Genomic DNA, 12,069 nt, shown 5'->3' on the forward strand with positions numbered 1-12,069 from the left:
TATTTTGGATATTAACTTTTTATCAGACATATGATTTGCAAATATTTTCTCCCGTTCCATAGGTTGCCTTTTCATCCTGCTGATTGTTTCTTTTGCTGTGCAGAAGCTTTTTAGTTTGGTGAGTCCTACTTGTTTATTTTTGCTTTTGTGGCTTGTGCTTTTGGTATCATATGAAAGAGCCTTCTCCCTGTATTTTCTCCTAGGAGTTTTGCAGTTTCAGGTCTTATGTTGTCTTTTCTTATTTATGAGTAATTTTTGTGAATGGGGTAAGATAGGGCTCCATTTTCATTCTTCTGCATAAGACTAGCCAGTTTTCCCAGCACCATTCTTTAAAGAGACTATGCTTTTCCCACTGAGTATTCTTGGCTCCCTTGTCAAACATTAGTTGACCCTATATGCCAGGATTTACTTCTGGGCTCTCAATTCTGTTCCATTGTTCTATAAATCTATTTTTATGCCAATACCATAGCATTTTTGATTACTATAGGTTTGTAGTACAGTTTGAAATCAGGAGGTGACTCTTCCAGCTTCGTTCTTCTTTCTCAGGATTGCTTTGGCTACTTGGGGTATTTTGTGGTTTCTATTTCTGTGAGAAATGCCATTGGGATTTTGATAGGGATTGCATTGAGTCTACAAATGGCTTTAGGTAGTATGGGCATTTGAACAATATTAATTTTCCTGATTCATGAACCCAAGGTATCTTTCCACTGATTTCTGTCTTCTTAGTACAATTTGGCATTATTTCAGTGAAATAAGTAAGAAAGAGAAAAATAGTGTATGATATCACTGTATGATATCACTTATGTGGAATCTAAAAAAGCCAAACTTACAAAAACAGAGAGGAAATTGTGGTTTGCCACGGGCTGGGGTGTGGGGGGAAATGGGAAGATGTTGATCAAGGTATACAGACTTCCAGTTACAAGAAGAATAAGTTTTGGGGATCTACTGCACACCATGATGAGTATAGTTAAAAATCCTGTATCATATACTTGAAAGTTGCTAAGAGAGTAGATCTTAAATGTTTTCACCACACTAAAAAATGATAGTTATGTGAAGTGATGGGTTAGCTAATGTTATTCTGGTAATCATTTTGCAATATGTGTGTCATGGCAACATGTCCATCTTAAACTTACACAATATTATACGTCAGTTTTATCTCAATAGAGCTGGGGGACAGGAAGAACATCCTCTACTGGAAAGAAAAAAAGAATGAACAAAATGGGAAAGGACGTTATAGCATTGGTGTGGATAAAAAAAGGCTTAAGGATCTTAAGAACCAGTGAGCTCTTTGGAAATACATGCAGTCGTTCAACTGCCCAGAAAGCTAATGAAAACACATTGTATTAGTAAAATCAGAACATATATAATGAGAGAATTTTATATGAGACTGACTCCCCCAGACCTAAGTAGGCATCTATACAAATAGGAGGCAAATAACCAAGATGGTAAATTAATTTTGCCTAACATTATATGATAGAAAGTACTGGGAATACTGTTCTGATGAAGGCCGTGGTTGTTATTTTCAAATACTGTATATAGAGCAGGAACATGTATGGTGTTTCCCCAAATGGGGTAGTCATACCACCAACAACACATTAATAATACATTAATAATAATGTTAGTTAATGATACATTATTACAAATAATACATGTAATTAACAACATACTGATAATATAGCCAATATTTATTAGAAAAAATAGAAAACAAGCATATCAAACCTATGATTTCATGGATATTATTGCTCAATTTTGAGATTAAAATAGATGTTTAAGTTACAATGAGTTGAAAGAAAAAGCATTAAGTTTATAATAGTGTGAGCATGTAGGATGACAAGTATCATAGAAGCAATACAGAAACATGAATCATGTGGATAGTAGGTCAGATTTCTGGGTGACCCCAAAGGAGAAAGTGAAAACCAATGAGTAGTAGCTGCCTGAAGCAGATTTCAACTCAACATACAGTAGACTTTCCAATCAACTCATTCCAAATGGGTTACCCCAGATGTGAACGAGTTCTCCAACCCATAGGCTAGAGGGCACTTGGTAGGGATGGAGTAGAGGAGATTAAACAGTGAAGTAAACAGTTGGACTAGGTGACTTTCAGGCCCCCTCTGGCCCTGTTATTGTGTAACTGAGTTCTCCATCAAGTTCACTCAGCACAGAGACTCCTGGCCTTTTGGTGTTAAGGAAATCTTTTGTTTGTTTCACTTTATTTGCAAGTTTTTGGGAGGAAATCAAGACAATTATCAGAGATGCTCTGGGTTCCTATTAGACTGGCGCTGGTAATGACTGTCTTCAGGGCATTAATTTTAGTTAATAGCCATGGTACCATCTCCAGCTGTGACACATTAGGTGGAAGTCATCACCTCATCCATTCCCACTTAGTTTAGTCTGGAAAAGAAGACTGTGTTCCCCAATAATAAAAATGGAATCTGGGGAAAGAATGAAGCTTCCCCTTAAAGGAGAAGGAAAATGTGTGTTCTCAGGCCACTGGTTCCTTTACTATCTGTGTGTATAGGTTTGAAGCCCTGGGAAAGTTACTTAATATCTCTGGACTTCACTTTTTTTTCTCACCCTTAAAATGAGAATATGATACCAAATGCCAAGGGTGCTTGGAAGACAATGATTGTAAGGCACATAATGTCATTTTTCACAGAACAGGAGTTCATTAATTCAAACGTATTCTTATCGACCCTTTTCTTTTCATCACGATTACTATTTATGTAGCAAGTGGGATTTTAGCAATAATGCTTCTAATTAACTTGTCCACTCATTAATTTGTTCAGCAGACATTTCTGAAGGTCATGAAACCAGGCAGAGTGCCAAGAAAGCACGATGATATTCTCCATTCCAGAGACAAAAGGCCAGGCTTGACAGCAGTACTGGTGGTAAGCTGTCAAATTGTAATAATACTCCATATTGACCACCCCCTCCCTGTGTGTCACAAAATACATTCACATAAGATACTTTTGTTTAAGGGTTCTCCCAAGTCCTGGGGTACAGCAAACCCCAGGAAGGCAGAGACCGTATCTGTCTGGTCAATTACTGTATTCCCCAGCCCTAGCACGGAGTCTGCCACATCATGGGGACTCCGTAAGTCTCAGTTAGGAAAATAAAGGAAGGAATTGATGAATCAATGAAATAAACCAGAAAGAGAGTTATGAGTAACATCATTTTACCGGCAGAGAATAAAGTGTCACCGGCTTTGGTATTTACCAGCCACTGAGTAAAGGAGTAATTTCACCAAGTCGATAACTTGTGGGGGAGATGGCATCTCCCCCTTCCATTCTCTTGAACACTAAGAGCACATTAAGAACCAAGGAATGCAAAACAAATGTAATCTGTACCAGCAGGGGTAGTGATAACAAGAATAACAGCTAACATCTCCGGAGTGCTTACCATGAGCCGGGCTTTGTTCTAGGACCTCCACGCGATCATGGTGGCAACCCTCTTGGGTGGTTTGGGTCATGTCTTTGTGGCTTACTGTGTCTTCATCTGTTTCAGCAGAGTCTGCATTGTCTCCTCTTCACATCTTCCTTCAGCGGCAGAAATTACGAGCTGGAAAGTAGGCTCTTTTTGTCTTACTCGGATCTGCATTCCCAGCACCATGTTATACATATAGCAGGTGTTCAATATGCTTTTGATAAATAAATGAAAGATCTAATTGAAGGTCAGAAACAGAAATGCTCAATGGGGCCTAGAGTCTGGAGAAAATCTGAAGAAGCAGACACCTGAAGAAAGCCTTAGCTGAACTTTGATCCACAGAGAGTGAGAATGATGTATTAGGAGAACTGTACGAAGATTACATCCCTAAAGACAGGGATGGGATGGAATGTGGGGTGGGGCGAAGCTGAATGACCTCTTAGCCTCTTATGGGATCTTCCAGTCCTTGGTGCCATGGACCAGATACTTGGTTTCAGTCATCACCCTGTTCCTTTGCCCTTTTGTGCCTTGGTCAGCTCTATTGGTTTACTACTGGATTCTGTCTTTGCGAGCAAAGTGGAGTAATCAAGCCCTTTGAGACAGATCTTTTTTCATCATGTGACAGTTTAAGGTAAGAACTCTGTGTTTTTCCCACTAGCATTGGCCAATGTATGCTCTACGAGCAGTTGTCCCAGGGGATGACATGGATTTGTGAGAAAACAAAACAGAAAAGGTTTCAGTGCTCAAGTATGTGTGGGAAGTGGAATTTCATCATTGCATAACTTCCCAGAGCCTTTACTATACGAGCCTTTATTAAACAGTGATTCTCTAACGGGGGCTTGAGGAACATGGTATACACAGAATTCCTAACTTTTTAACCACGGGCCCTAGGAGGGTATGTGAATGGAATATTACGCAGGACTTGTGCTTTATAGACCATTATATTCTATGGGAAGTACCATGTTAGACCGTCTCATCAGGGAAGTATTTGTCTATTTCTTGAAGAGTCCTTGGATACTTATTAATTCATGGACCTTCTGCAAATACAAGAATGTTTCTTCCCCCTCACCTTCACCAGTCTTCTTTCAGGGGTTTTGTCACGAATGCTCTCTGATCCCCACGTCTGCCCATTTTGCACACTAGAGGGTAGCCTTGAGCCTGTTTAGAATTTCCCACATTTGGGACTAAGGAAAAGTATGATGAAATCGCCCTTCCTCTTCACATCAATCAGGGGGACGAAGCACCCAGCAGCTGTTGCTCTTACTGTGAAAACCATTGTGACGGGCAGGACTTTGTTCAACATCCCTACATTCAAAAGGCCAGCTCTCCTCTGAAATTTCTCTGTCTGTACTTGCGTGCCTGGGAGGATCAAGTCTTCATCGGGGTTCTCGAGGGCTTTGTGAGTGAGGGCAAAATAATGACAGGGTACACAAAACTCACTAAATAAATAAAGATATTTCCCTCTTTTATCTTATCTGGAGTCTTACAGAGGTTGGAGTGGAGTAGAAGCATGCAAGAGAGTTTAGTCACAGAGATGCTGGTTAGCCTTGATTTAGTTTCTGCTTAAACTGTGTCTTTCTCTAGCTGTCCCCAGTTCTAGCCTTCTCATCTTCTACTCAATCTTCAAGACGCCCTTCAAACCTCCTTAAAAATGCAAAACCTGAGGGAGCTGCCATCTCTGAACTCTTATGCTTAGCCCTGGGTTATTAAAATCTTAGTGTGACCTTTTAAGAGTTTTCATTTATTCTTTTTTTTTTTTCCTATCAACATTATTGTAGGGCCTCCAGAATCTTGGCTACATACTACACTTGCCTATATTCCCCTGTAAGCATTTGGAAGCTTGACTGAAAGAAACAGACGTCTGTTGAGTTCCTACCATGTAGCAGGCCCTGACCTAGGTCCTTTCATGCTTTAGCTTGATTAAGCTAGATTTCGACTGGCTACAACATCTGTGCCCTTTTCACAAAGCTGTAGATCATCCAAAAAGGACATCTGAAATAGCACAATGTGTAGGGTGAGCCCACGTCCTGGTTTGCCTATGATAGTCCTGGTTTACCTCTGTCGTCGGGCCATAATCATTAATACTGTTTCCATTCACTCTCAAAAGTATCCCAGCTTGGTCTAGCAATTCTATGATAAACAGGCTCTGGAGTCAGACATTTTGGGTTTGGATTCTGGCTCTGCCACCCGCTCACTGTGCGGCTTTGGGCAAGTTACTGCAACTTCTCCGGACTTCCCTTCCCTCCAGGTGGAAAATAGGGGTGATCGTGCCTTCCTAATAGGGCTGTGATAAAGACTAAAGTTAATACAGCGTGTTTAGACGAATATCTGGCACAAAGTAAACACTCAGAAATGACAGTTACGATGATCAAAATGGATTCGATCACATGAGCAACCCCAGAAAGGCTCCAGGGGACTGCTTTGTGAAGTGACTCAGAAATGAGTGAGGAGCTAAGGAGTGAGTGTTGATTTAAGGAGAAAGAAAACATTACAGGTAGTGAGTGGTACTTTACAACAGTGGTTCTTCAAGCATCAAGCCTGGCCCAGCAGCACGAGCATCCCTTGGGATCTTATTAGAGGTGCAAATGCTCAGATCTTCTGAATCAGAAACTTTGAGAGTGGAGCCTGGCAATCTGTATTTTAACAAGCTCGCCAGCTGATTTTCATGTGTGCTAATTTTTGAGAACCTTGGTTTTCTGAAAAGGAGAGGGACCAGCAGAGAAGCTTCAACCAGCAACAGAGCAACTTATTAGGCCAGGAAGATTCCAGGCTGATGTATCCCAGCACCCTCATGCTGAAGGCAACCTTAGGAAGCTTTAGGCCAGAGGTTGCAGACATAGACTCACAGTCTATGTTTGTGTATATCTATTTTGTTTGGCCTGTTAAAAAAATTTAGCCAGAAATTAAAAATCAGAAAAATGTACATACAAATCCAAATTTCTAGCATCCCTGACAAATTCAGAATATTTGCCACCTCTGGATGGCACCCCCACCCAGCCACAGTTGAGTGCGATGGAGAGGAAGCTGCCCCTTGAACCAGAGCATGCAGGCTCCAGCTTCCCCTAATTTCCATCAGGCCAGCTATACCCTGTTCCCATTCACGACTTAGACATCGCCCCCTGTTTTTAGATGAGAAAGTGTAGTTTTCCGTGATTTGTGTGTGTGATCCAGGCTCCAGACATAACATGTGTTGGGAGAGGGTCACCTCTGATCTTTGAACAGGATCTTGAAAAAAAAAGAACTTGAGACCCTCGAACGGCTGCTCCTGCTGAGGTTCTTAAACTGTCTTGTGTGTGAGAATCAACTGGGTCTAAGATTTAAAATGCAGCTTTCCACAGTCGTTCCCCAACCCTCATCTTGTTTAATAGGGTTGGGTGAACTGGGCCTAGAAATCTACCTGTAAAAAAATCTTCCCCATTCCATGTGATTCCGAAGCAGGTAGACCAGGGAACACACTTTGGGAAACACTGAGTTATCTGTAACACACCGTGTGGGATCTATACCTCGGGATGGAGTGGGGGATGGGAAGCCCAGGATGAGATTTTTTCACAGGCTGTGTGCAGAGAAGAGGGCCAGAGACATGGGGGAAGTTGAGGGAAGAGATTTAATGTGGTAGGGTCAGATAAAGTTGCGTTCTAAGAGCCTAAGTTTTTTTAAGAATATATATTTGACATATTGTGTAAATTTAAGATACACACATGTTGATTTCATACATTTACATACTATAAGGATTGCAGCAAAACTTAGCACCTCTGTCATATCACACAATTATCATTTCCTTTTCGCCAAACTTGTAAAAACAGAGTAAAATGGTGTTTACCAGGGGTTGTGGGGTGGGAAGATAGGGTAGATGTTGTTTAAAGGCACAAATCTGCAACATGTAGAAAAAACTCCCGGAGATCTCATGTACGGTAGAGTGAATATGGACAACAATATTGTGTTATACTCATTAAACTTGCTAAGTGACTGGATCTTAACTATTCCAAATACTAAAAAAAATTTAACCCATAAAATGTAACTACCCCAAACCATATAGCCTAGCCTTTGACAGAAAGTAAAAAAGTGATGGTGGCAGAAAAAAAAAAATATAGGGGTGAGATTTCATGGTGAGAGTCAGCAGTGAGTTATCAGGGCTGAAGGGTAAGACCAAAAATGTCACCCTTCATGCCTCTTGCAGGACTTAAGGGTGGTACCACGTAAGTTCCCTTTGAAGGATACTTTGACCATCCTTGAGTATGAAGAACCAAAAAGAAGGGGGAGCCCTGGACTGGGGTCCTCTTACCCTCCATCCTTGTCTGACTTCCCACCCCTTTCTCTACAGTTTTCTGCTCCTTCCCATCAACTTATAATTGCGGGATTTTTTTCCTCCTTCCTTTCTCTATCTCTTTGTCACTCTGTATCTCTCTGTCTCTTTCTGCTCTCTCTCTATTCCTTCCTCTCTCTTGACTGCCCCTCAATATGTAAGTCACAAACAACACAGTTATAGCATCAAAAAATATTCTTGAAAAAAAAACCCATCCATCACCACGCAAGAAGAATCCAGGGGAAGAAACCAACTCCCTGAAAAAAGTTTCTAAAGTAATAAGTCCTTGTCAGATTCCAACCAGCCTGGGCCTCCAAACGGAGAGGCAGAGCTATTTGTCTCCTGTTCCAAAGGCATGAGCAACATCCCACAGAGCAGTTCCGCTCCCATATTGCTGTCAAATGTGCTTTGTCATGTCCTTTTAGCACCAGGCCTGGCGCATTTCTCTGTGTAGTAAAAGCTAATGAGCCGTATGGCTTTTGGCAGTAGTGGGCAATATACATGCTCCATTTGGAGCAGAGTAAATCCTTGGAGTCTATAGCTGTGTGTGCAGCCTCAGGCTGTCCCCTGTGCTTCATGGGTCTGTAAATATCATAGCTGTGGTCACTGCTCAGAATTATTAATATTCCAGAGGCCTGCTTTGACCCTACCCCCTACAGAGTGGGCTTTGGTAACACACAGCTTCGCATTGGACCCCATCCAATTGGAATTTATGACTGGAAGTGGCAGAAGGCCCGTGTTACAGCAATGTCTCACCTTCAGCTGGCTCTGCATCTTGGACCCTGAGGACATGATGGTATTTATTCAATTCAGATCCCATTTACTGTGCTTCTAACATGCTGAGCACTGAGTTTAGACGCTGGAGATGGCGCCATGACAAAGACTCAATCCCTGCCCCAAAGAAAGTGATCCGGGAAGGGGACACGGACATGTAAATAAGGTCCCCTATGCTAATAGATTTCAGGTCTAGCCCTTGGCAGGTTCTGGAGAAAAGCCACCTGTTCTTTCATTTGCATCCCCTGAACCCACTGCTATTCAAGCACAGTCGACTGAAGGCAAGAGCACCCTGGAGCTTGTTAGAAATGCAGACTCTCAGGCCCCACCCCGGACTGAAGCAGATTAAAGTGTGAGAGGCCATGATCTAAATAAGGCCTTCACAAACCTGGATAGGTTCAAAAATCACCTGGTGCTTCCATTTTTAAGTGCTGACAAGGCAGATTTGATGTAGAGCTGGAGATTTCTTTATAAGCCCCGCAGGTACGTATGATATAGCTGATCTGTGGACTGGCGTTTGGGAACTAGCCTCTAACCCTGAGGTGCTGAGACTTGTTTGAAGATTAGAATCACCTGGAGAGCTTTTAAAAGTCTTGATGCCCAGACTATATTCTGAGCAGTTAAATTGTGAATGGCAGGCATGGGGCTGAGGCAGCAGTAATTTTTTTTCCAGTTTTATTGACAAATAATTAACATCTATCACTGTGTGAGTTTAAGGCATGCAGCAGGATGGTTTGATGTACATATACTGTGAAATGATTGTCACAGTATATGTAAATCAAAATAGGTTCAGCTAACATCCATATTCTGATATAGATACAATAAAAAGAAAAGAAAAAAGGGAAAAAATTTTCTCCTTGTGATGAGAACTCACAGAATTTACTCTCTTAAAAATTTTCCTATATATCAGACAGCAGTGTTACCTATAGCCATCATGTGGTACATTACATCCCTAGTACTTATTCATCTTATAACTGAAAGTTTGTACATTCAGACCACCATCTTCCAAACTCCCTCTTCCCTCACCCTCTGCCTCTGGTAACCACAAGTCTGATCTCTTTTTCTATGAGTTTGGTTTTTCTTTTCTTTCTTTCTTTCATTTTTTTTCTTTCTTTTCTTTCTTTTTTTTTTTTTTGATTCCCCATATGAGAGAGATCATACAGTATTTGTCTTTCTCCATCTGACTTATTTCACTCAGCATAATGCCTTTAAGGTCTATCCACGCTGTTGCAAATGGTATGATCTCCTCGTTTTTATGGCTGAATAATATTCCATTGTACGCATACCACACTTCTTTATCCACTCATCCACTGATGGACACTTAGGTCGTTTCCATGTCTTGGCTGTTGTGAATAATGGCAGCAGTAATTTTAAACCTCCTCCAAGTGACTCCAACGTTCAGCTAAGGTTGAAAGCCACTGCTCTAAACTAGTGCTGCAAAAATTTTAGCCAGTATAAAAACCACTCGATACACAATTCCACAGGGTCAGCAGAGCTCCAGTGGTTCCTAATTGAGAAAGAGGTAGAACTAGGGCCAAAACCCAAATTTCCCTCCCAACCAGGGTACTTGCCACCTGCAAAATTGCCAGGCAGCATGGTGAAGGCTACCTTGGGACTACCTGGTTCCCTAGTGTGGGGCCAGTTGAGGATGCTCAGACCTATAGTTCAATAGCCTCAGTCCTTCTGGTCTTAGCTTGGAGACCAGTTTCAATGGCTCATTCCTTGTCTTGTCCTCCAGCCTGCCCAGAGTCCCAGGGGTATTTTTCTCAGCACACTGGGCTGTAGACATATTGCCTTTCTTTCATTTTCTCAAATGTATCCTTTTTTCTTCCACCTCAGGGCCTTTGCACAAGCTGTTTCCTCTGCCAGGAAGGCTCACTCTCCTTCCCTCTCTCCAGGTCCTCCTTCAAGAAAGCCTTTCCTGATCCTGCAAATGAGACCAGATGCCCCTACTGTACACTTGTATAGCACCTTGTACCTTTATGATAAAATATCATATTTATCACAGTTTTAAATTATCACAGCTTTAAATTTACATTTAAATTATGTATTATGCTAATATTTGAATAATTTCTCTAAACAGTTCCATTCAGAGAGAAACCACAGCTCTTTTGCTTAGAACTGTATCCCAACCACTTGCATTGTGCCTGGAACACAGTAGGGATTCATCAAATATTTGAGCATTCACGCACCACTCTCCCCAGCATTGGAGGTCCCAGGTTCCTTACATATTCTCCCCACCTCACCCAAGAACATTGCCATTTGCCAAGGTAACCACTTTAGCCCCTGCTAACCTTTAGGTATACACCACCTCCTTTTCTGCATCATCACGAGCTTCCAAATTCTAGACACGGTCAGTCTCCCTGAGGCTCCTCCTCCACGTCCAGATATGAGTATTAGCATCCCCCCTCCAACCATCCAAGCGTGCTGAGCCTCCATGGACCCTTCTTGTTGCTGCCACTCTGCCACTGGCCTGCCAGTCCCCTGGGTGCTCTGTCTTCATCACAGTATTAAGTGGGAAATATTATTATCATTGTTCTAGGATATCTTGTGCTCTTTATGTATAAAATGAGAATAATAGTATCTACTGCAAAGGGTGGATGGAGAATTACATGAGGTACTCTGCATCCACAATACACTGCCCAGTCAATACATATTTAGAATTTTTATTACTACTAATAACTGCAAAAATCTCACTGGTGCTCACTTCGGCAGCACATATGCTAAAACTGGAATGACGCAGAGAACATTACCATGGCCTCTGTGCAAGGAAGACACACAAATTTGTAAAGCATTCCACATTTTTAATAAAAAGAATCCCACCAGACCCCACAAAATATTTTAGTGCTGCAGTTTGTACTTATTGAATAAGAGGATGGGAAGCTAATATGGATTTGATAATAATTGTAAATAAGTTCACGCATTATTGGTTATGACAGCAGTAAATCCAATAGTATATCTAGAAGTGGAAAATAATGCTAATTTCCATTTTCAGAAAACATGTGACATGTCTAAGGATTCAAGGGTCTTTTGCAACAATTCTGTGCCCTATTCCTCCCGCACTGGGTTCTCAGGCTGTAAGCTGAAAATGTTACACATTTCCTGGAGTGTGTACTTTTCAGGAGTCTCTCCTCTCTTATTTTCATTTTTCTTTAAGTATGCTCTATCAAACAAGCTGGAATACTAGCTCTTTCATTAGAAGTTGCTGCTGTTTGGCCATATGAAGTTCAGGACTTTCAGCCCATCTACTTTGGGACAGAAAACTTGGAAGAGGTCAAAGCTGAGCCCTAGTAAGTATGGGAATAGGGGAAGGGAATCTCATTGTGGGTCAATCCCACCAGAGAGGCTGTGGACAAACTAGAGAGGAAAGCAGCACATGCATTTATTTTTTTCACTCATCAAATCTTTACTGAACACTCTACCATGTGCCAGGAACTGAATTTAGCACTAAGGACTTCCTAGCCGTGTGACCTGAGGCAAGTTAACTAATTTTCCCATCCTCAAATTGTTGCCTGTAAAATGGAGATGATAATAGGGTTGACGCAGGTATTAACTATGATCAGATGCAC

At 41.5% G+C, this 12,069-nt stretch overlaps 1 non-coding gene across 1 annotated transcript; it reads left to right on the forward strand.

Annotated features, from left to right (window-relative positions):
• The first annotated feature begins 11,199 nt into the window (after positions 1 to 11,199).
• On the forward strand, positions 11,200 to 11,306 carry LOC130857985 (U6 spliceosomal RNA). Its single transcript, XR_009054967.1, has one exon. It is a non-coding gene; the product is annotated as a U6 spliceosomal RNA (small nuclear RNA).
• The last annotated feature ends 763 nt before the right edge of the window (positions 11,307 to 12,069 follow it).

Source organism: Hippopotamus amphibius, chromosome 7 (assembly GCF_030028045.1).
Source record: "Hippopotamus amphibius kiboko isolate mHipAmp2 chromosome 7, mHipAmp2.hap2, whole genome shotgun sequence".
Classification (NCBI taxonomy): domain Eukaryota; kingdom Metazoa; phylum Chordata; class Mammalia; order Artiodactyla; family Hippopotamidae; genus Hippopotamus; species Hippopotamus amphibius.